The sequence below is a fragment of the Morone saxatilis genome, unplaced genomic scaffold (assembly GCF_004916995.1).
Source record: "Morone saxatilis isolate NCDOM2014 unplaced genomic scaffold, NCSU_SB_2.0 Contig18, whole genome shotgun sequence".
Lineage (NCBI taxonomy): Eukaryota > Metazoa > Chordata > Actinopteri > Moronidae > Morone > Morone saxatilis.
This window is the reverse complement of record NW_023339740.1, coordinates 1,595,663-1,603,899: the sequence shown is the minus strand read 5'-3', so window position 1 is coordinate 1,603,899 and position 8,237 is coordinate 1,595,663. Positions and strand designations below refer to the sequence as shown.

General features: G+C 37.2%; 1 protein-coding gene across 1 annotated transcript in view; it reads left to right on the top strand.

Annotated features, from left to right (window-relative positions):
- Positions 1 to 3,572: 3,572 nt before the first annotated feature.
- The window catches only part of cntn2 (contactin 2), a 46,713-nt gene continuing 42,048 nt past the window's right edge, over positions 3,573 to 8,237 (top strand). The window contains exon 1 of the mRNA XM_035661667.1: positions 3,573 to 3,906. The gene's annotated coding sequence lies outside the window, so the exon portion shown is untranslated. The remainder of the gene's footprint in view (positions 3,907 to 8,237) is intronic.

The window sequence follows — 8,237 nt, the reverse complement described above, 5'->3', positions numbered from 1 at the left end:
AGGAAAGGTGGGTAGAGAGAGAGAGGGGATGACACAAAGGGCCGCAGGTCGGATTCAAACCCGGGCTGCCGCAGTAACTCCGTATATGGGTCGCCAGCTCTACCGAATAAGCTAACATTGCACCCTATTAGTTGATGTTTTAATGGGCAAAAAAAGAGGAAGTATAAAAAATTATTTACATATGGTGCGCCCTGATAGCTCACCTGGTAGACCTGGAGTCCCATGTACCAAGGCTGAGTCCTTGCTGCAGTGGCCGTGGGTTTGAGTTTGATTTGTGTAAAATTCAGTTTTAAAAGGAGAAATAAATAGCACAATTCACAAATTTTAATCAGGGTAATTCCTTCCCCATTTGCATTTCCATTTTCCCTGCTGATTTTCTTAGCTATTCAGTTCACTTACCTTCTTCCTTTAGCCTCTCCATTTAGCCTGTCCATGACACTCTTGCCGTAGTAAAACAAGGAATTCATTTGTAAACAAATGTATTAATGTTTTTATTGTACAATTTACTGTTAATTGATTGAAATGCCTTATTACTATTTATGTGACACTTGTGGTCCTCCTTAGAAGTGCTGGGCAGTATGATATAAAAAAAAAGTAAGATTTTTTAAGATTCTGGCAATTTTATGTCTAGGGGCATGTGTAAAAATGTAGTTGTTACTTAGAGTTAAGTTGTAACTTCTCTGCAGGATGCAACCACTTTTATTTTTGTAATGTATTAATCACAACTTAGTAATAATTTATGTCATAACTATAAGTTTGAACTTACGCACAGCTGCTGCCACAGACTGTAGGTGTAAATGAATGATGGCTGAATTCCATTTAGCTGCTTCAGTTTCAAGGTCTTGGTATTGTGCATGTTGGCTCATTGTCATGTCTTACTGGGACAGTTGATTAGTCCAGAGTATTGTTAATGGTATTAGTAACAAGTGTTTTTCTTCCTATAGGTCAAAATGTGATTATACACTAATGAAAACATACCTGATTCTGAACACTAACTTTGTTATATAAGTAACATCACTTTCTAGATTAAATGCTTTTTACTAGGCATTTTGTTTTCACAGTACAAATAAAATTACATTACAAAATTAAGTGTCACTTAAAATTACTAAAGCTAATTCATCAAGAATGTTATTTTAACTTGGAGTTTAGTTTTACTTAAAATCTTCGATGTAATCAGTTTCAACAGTTGAGTTGAATGAACTTATCTGGTTTTACAGTGTACATTTTCACTGGATTTTTCCCAGGGAGGACCCAGTGTTTACTTCAGCAAAAGAATGTCACATGTTTGTAGTATTTTTTTGTCAGCTTTATTTCATAATTCTATTTTCCTTGTTGTAATGCAGTCCCTCCCTTAACTCTGAGATCCACAATCTGCACTTTTCCTGCCTCCTTTCACTTTTCCAACGCTGTTACTGAACTGCTCTTGAGCACGCAGGCTTATTGTTCAGCAGGCAAAACAAGCATGTGAATTATTGCTGATTAATTAAACACATATCAGTCTCACTTGAGGCACTGTGACAGGAGTGATTACCAATTAGCTGGGACCTGATCTTGCTGGCTCTGCATGCTGTCTGTTGCTGTGCGTTGTCATAAGAAGGCCCTGTCTGTCTAATTGGTGGCACTTTGTATGTTGCCTTTTCCGCTGTAATGACCCCAAGGGTGAAATATGAAATTATAAAACCTACAACACAGTCAAACCTATTCCCCTTTTAAAATGAACAATTCCTAACATTGCTGGATATGTTAGACCTCAAAGTTTTGACTAATGAAATAGATTCTGAACCATTCAGCTAGTTAAGAACTTCACCACCAATGTCTCTAGATGAAAAAAGACCCCCAGCATTTTACATGATCTCATATCTAAAGAAATGACATCAACAACAACAATACAGACTCGAAGGTTGGGAACCAGAGGAGCGTAAGTGACATGTTGAGCAAAAATATATTATATTTACCAGATGAAAGCTCTTGATGGCAGTGTGTAAAGTGTGAAGGAGAAACTACAGTGGCTGCAAAACACGCCAGCACCCCTATCTAGCTTCTCTGTTTGGTTTGTCCGTTCTGGGCTACTGTAGAAACATGGTGGTCCAACATGGTGGACTCCACGGAAGGCGACCCGTGGCGTCTGTAGATAAAACAACAGCTCATTCTAAACAAAAACACAATGATTCTCATTTTCAGGTGATTATACACTAATGAAAACATACCTGAATATGATATTCTATTTCTGACAATAGATCCTCCTAAATGTTACACTGAACCTTTTTTTTCTTCCAGTAAATGTTCAAATATTGTTCATGAAGTATATTTTCATCCCGATGGTTGTTTTAAGTTTTAATAAAAAAAGATCGAATTTAATAAACAAAGACAGGACAAAGTATAGTAGTAGTTCATTTCTGACAATAATTCCATTAAAGAGACACGAAACCACTGAACATCTTTATTTATTTATTTATTGATACAACTAATTAGAAAGAAAAATTAACGGTTAAAAGAGAAAAAAAACAAAAAACTGTACTTTTATTTGTGTTGTGGCTTTTGTATTCGGCCTGACACCTCTGGGCCACCGTACATTCAAGATAAAAGTAGAATTAAATAAAAGGAAAAGTATAGCCGAGTTTTCACAATAAAGTAAATTATAATTCTGTGTAGGTGTAATATTATTCCAATCCATCTCCATGCCGTGTTTAATTAGAGGTCTCTTCCCCGCCACTGGTCCCCAGGGAGCGGGGCTGTGGAGGGAGGCGGGGCGCTGCACCTGCCGCTCCTGTGCTTCACTTCCAGGCAGCCGAGCGGCCACAACAAAAAGGGGCACAGACCGCCGCCGCTCCGTCTGCGTCAAGTTCTCCGGGCGCAGCCAGCCAACTACAGGAAGTGAGTAGATTTTGCCTTCAAAATAAAAGGTTTTGGTTTGACGCACTGTCCTCCTATAACCCATTTACAGTCTTTAAACAAGCGCCCTGTGTCCAACTATAAAAGTGTGTGAGTATGGTGTTGACAGACGACAAAATTACCATTATTTTGTTTTTAAAAGTCTGACTCCTAAATATGCAAAGAAGAAACAAACATTTTAGAAACCTTTGGAAACTATTTTACACGTTATTCACAGCTCTAAAGTTGAAAAGAAAAAAAAGAAAAAACAAAGAAACAACAAAAAAGTGCTGTCTCTTATTATTTATGAGCTTAAACTCAAACAATCCAAAATAAAATGATTTGTTTCGTCTTTGCTCCTTCTGATCATTGCCATATCTTTGAACACAAGTTAGACAAACCTGGGCAGACGTATCCCTGATCAATGTTTGCACCCATCTGAACAGAAAGGGCCTGGAAACCATCTGTCTTACACAACTGCAACAACGGCTAAAGAAGGAGCCTGTTCTTCACAGCAGTGCAACGGCAGCTCATTATGCTTCATTTTGACCAAAGGCAGCACTGCAAAGGATAACCAGGCTGGCAGCAAATTACTGATGAATCAGAGGACGTTTCATTGTGGAATACCGATACCGGAAGTAGCTTTGCTGTGTTTTCGCGGTCTCTTTCATCGCGGACGCTGATGAAAGGAGCGACAGAAGGTGATCGAAATAAAGCAGGGATGCGGAGGAAAGGAAGAAATTAGAGACAGAGAGAGAGAGAGAGAGAGAGAAAGAGAGAGAGACTGTTCCGTGCTTGAATGCGACTCACCTAAAAATTCACAGCGTAGATTGAGAAGAAAAGACGAGGAAGAAAGAAAGAGAGAGGAGAGTAAGACCGCTGTGTGAAACGAGCCCGGGTCGCTACTATCATCCGAAACACGGTGTCTGTTTCACCGACGTAGCGAGCAGCCTCACCGCGCCTCCTGCGCATAATCCTTGGCTCCGCACTGCTGCTGCCCGCCCGGGGAGAACTCTACCCGCATCTCCCAGCAAGGTAAACAAACCCACACCTCTCACCGAACACTGTTATCTTTTCCCCCGTCTTATTTATCACATTCCCGCTCTCTTTTTTACCATTAATCGCTGAAAAATATAATGTTGTTGAGAGCTGGTGTCGGCTGTTTCCCCGGGCTAACGCTACAGTATGAATGGGTACCCCGCTCGGTACTGTTGTTGACGCTATAGCAGGAGTGTACCTCGGACATGGCGGTGAAGGAACTTCATATTAGACCAGGCAATTTTAATTTCGCTTCGCCTTTCGGCAAACGTACGGTACACCTCAACATGATTTAGGACTATGCAGGACCTTCAGTGTAGCTCTTGTTGGCTTCGGCTCAATGAAGTGGCATTTCATTTAGTTGCATTTGAACCAGGATCCGGTTTAAGTCTTCTATGTGAACTGACGGTTTATTTAAATAGGTAAGGTGCTGCAGTAGTATGTGGAACGCACTAAATTGGCTCATTTCACTGAAAAACCTGACATGTTCATTTAACTCAAAACATTGTTGAAAAAAAATAATAAATAAAAACCAGTAAAAGCTACTTAATCGGGAATGTTTGCGTAACTTAAAGAACTAAGCTAGTGTCACTTCAAATTCCGAGTAAAAACTGCTTAATCAAGAAATTGAGTTGGTGTTTTTTTTTTTTTTTACTTAAAGGTGCAGTAGGTAACTTTTCTCAAAATATGTTTTTGTCTCATTAGCTGAAATTTTCACTGTGTCCTGACGGTAGAACATGAGACAGATAATTTGTAAAAAAAAAAATATCTGGTTCCTCTTGCTCCTCCTGACAAAAAAAAATTCTAAAAACTACCAGCTTTAAAGTAACTTATTGTATCACAGTGTGTAGTTTGGTGTGACATCCATACAAGATACATATTTGTGAGCTTCATTATGCATGCTAGGGGCATTTGAGGATACAGTGTAGTGAGTGTGGTAAGGACCTTCATTACCACAGTGCTGACACATTATATGATTACTGGAGAAAAAACATATTCAGTCAGACCTTTTTCCTTACGCACAGTACTTTAACAGTCTACAATATAATAATTGCGCAACACTTATTTCCAGAAACACTGCTCTATTGGTTCACGGTAGCATATTTCCACCATGGTGACCTTAGCATCCTCTCTGGCATCTGAAATCTCTTATTCTTTTAAAAATAGAGTATAAGAATTACCAATGGAATATCAGATTGAGCTTAGTTATATCTGAATCAGATTGCCGCTGTTGCATTTTTTTATGATAAAGATGTATTATATTGGGTTTCACTTACTGATGGCTCACTGTGGTAATGTTATAAACGGGAGATGATACCCACACATCCTCCTTTAAAGCAGAAATGTTTCACTTTCCACCTGCGGTCGCTCTCTGCCACAGTGAGAGCTCTAAGCAGTGGTTCCCAACCTTTTTTCTTCAGGGTGCTCTTTTCTATCAGTGAGTAAACTGACTAAGTGACAGATTCAGTAGTTGTTGTTGTTGCCTTTAACTAGCGTCAGTGGAGTCTTTAATGTTAAAACTGTTAATGGCTGCCATAAAGACAATTATTAGGTCAGATTAGACTCCAATGAATGTGATGTGAATGAATGAATGTGCCCTGCACCATGTGGTGCCCAGACACTATAGGTTTACAAGACACTAATATTAATATTATTTTTAATATTAATAATACCCATTATTAATATTAATATAATATTAATACACATGTATTTATACAGCACGTTTCAAAACAAAGTCACATAGACGTAGATGGCCAGGACCAGGATTAAAAACATTCCAGGAGGGAATGAGGCAAAACAAAATGTGAGCTAGAATAAAAAGGGAAAAAAATTAGTAAAGATAAATACTAACAATGAAACAGAAAATAATTTACATAGTGTTAATTAACTGCACAGGGCAAATACATTTAAACAATTAAAAAGATACAAAATTTTAAGAATAAAATACCCATCGCTAAACATGATTAAAACAATATTTTGTAAAAAATACCTACTGCAGCTTCATTAGTAAAATATATGAGACATGATGGAAATTAAACGTGCTAAAAAAGGTGATTGATGTCCCTGATTCAGGAGGCAGGGAGTTCCTGCAAGATGGCCACATGACAAATCATAAAATATAGTTCCACAAATTCACAAAGAAAACATGTCATAACATTCAGTTTCCATGACAGAAATGTCTTATGTTGGACACAGTGTTCTCTGTCTTATTTTTTATGCATTTCCTATAAATCTTGGAAAGACAAAAAAAATTGAAAAATGAAATGAAATCCATCCTCCACTACACCAAGATCACAAAACACACAGGAATACCTGTATACCTGCCTATCTTAATTGCCAGTGGTGAGGTACCAGTTCTGAACTGAGTACACTGGGATCTCTGCCCTCTCTTTAAATGAAATATTATACATGGTTCTGTGTGCTAGCCTGTGTCCTAGCCTCCTAAAAATCATTCACTCATGATTCAGTCATATCAAGTACTGTAGTCTACGCACAGTTAACCTGAATTTAATTATTCATAGTTTAGATGTAAGGGAACAGATCATGAGACATAACAAACTACAAAAAGACACCAACATGGAATTAGGGATGCACAATTAATCACAACATTAATTAAAATCACATTATGGTCGAGTGCAATATTCAAATCACAAAGCTGCAATTTTTTGATAAAGGTAAAATGAGACAAACAGCGTTATAATGACATACTGTAGTGCACAGTACAGTAAGAAAACATTTTAGATTTGTTTGTTTAGTACAGACCCCAACAAATGTGACATCATCACATTTGATGTTTTTTTCGTTGAAACCAAAAATTGTGATGCAAAAATGATCATTCCCATTAATCATGAATCATATCATAATTGCAATACCATTATTTTACCATATTGCATACAGCCTTTGAATGAACAATGTTTTGACTTTTTCACTTTTTAGATGATACATTTTCTGTAAAAAATAAAGTAAATTCTATTTGATTTGAACTAAAGGTATTAGAGGAAAACTGTAGTTAACTGTAGGTAACCCACTTGAGTTATCTGCGGCTGCAGTGGAAAAATAAGCTGTGGTGAGAACAGCCACAAAAGCGAGCTAACGCATAAATGCTGACCTCCTAAATTATATGCCCATTTATGAGCAAGTGATGTACTGTACTGTCAAGAAAACTCCTGGAAAACTATTTGTTAAGACCTGCATCCTCCTCCTCTGCAGCTCCCCTGACTTTGTTGAGTTCTCTCGAGGCTAAGGGGAACGACTGTATGATGAAACTGGTTTGGGAGGATCATGATACACATAAGCCCGTCCTGACATAATGAGACCATGATGAACAATGCTGGATTTTTGACTTTTTTAAATAGGGAAAATTATTCCTTCAGATAACACTAGTAGGTAGGATGGTAACGGTATGATATTTTCATAGTATAATAACCGACTTACACAATTATTACTATTGGCATCACAAAAGCTGCAGTAGGTAACGCTTATAAAAACTAACTTTTTGTCATATTTGCTGAAGCTTTGCTGAAGAATATTACATGAGACAGATAATCTGTGAAACAAATCAGGTTCCTCTGGCTCTTCCTAGTGCTCCTAATGGTATTGTTCGCGCCTGAACAAAAACAACCAATCAGAGCCGAGAAAGACTGAAAAAAACTAGGTTCGTAGCACAGAGGTAGCTGAGTCTCATTTCTAGCATTGATATTTGATGATCTGGGAATGAGACTATCTTTCTTGGCTCTGGTTGTTTTCATTGTTATTTTTATAAAAGTGTCCTACTGCAACTTTAAAGGAATTAAAACAAATGGGTTTTTTTTTTTTTGGTTGAGCAAATGCTTCATTATAATGTCACAAAATATTACATCCTAAATTTCTTCCATATTAGTGCATCCTATACCATGGTATCATACAGGGCTGCAACCTACGGAAGCGTATTGCATTCACTATTTAATTTATTTTTTGGTTTGTTTTTCTGAGTAATTATTTGTGTTTTTCTGAGTAATTTATTTTTTGGTTTTAGAGAGCATTTGAAACAATAGACGCATATCATCTTTAATTAGAGCTCGATTATAACGGGAAACAAAACCGGATTGATCAAGTTTTATTTAACTTTGGATCGGGTTTTAAGACACGGGGAGAGATAGTTGCTGGGAGTAATAGTCCTGTCTTATAACTATAATTAGAAGATAATTATCATTAGTTTGTTGACTTGACAATTAAAAAATCTTAAAACAATATATAGGCTTTTTAACATAACCACATCACATTTTAATGAAAATAGTAAAAGAGTTCTGACCATAGACACATAAAAGATGGACAATGTGTCTCCACTT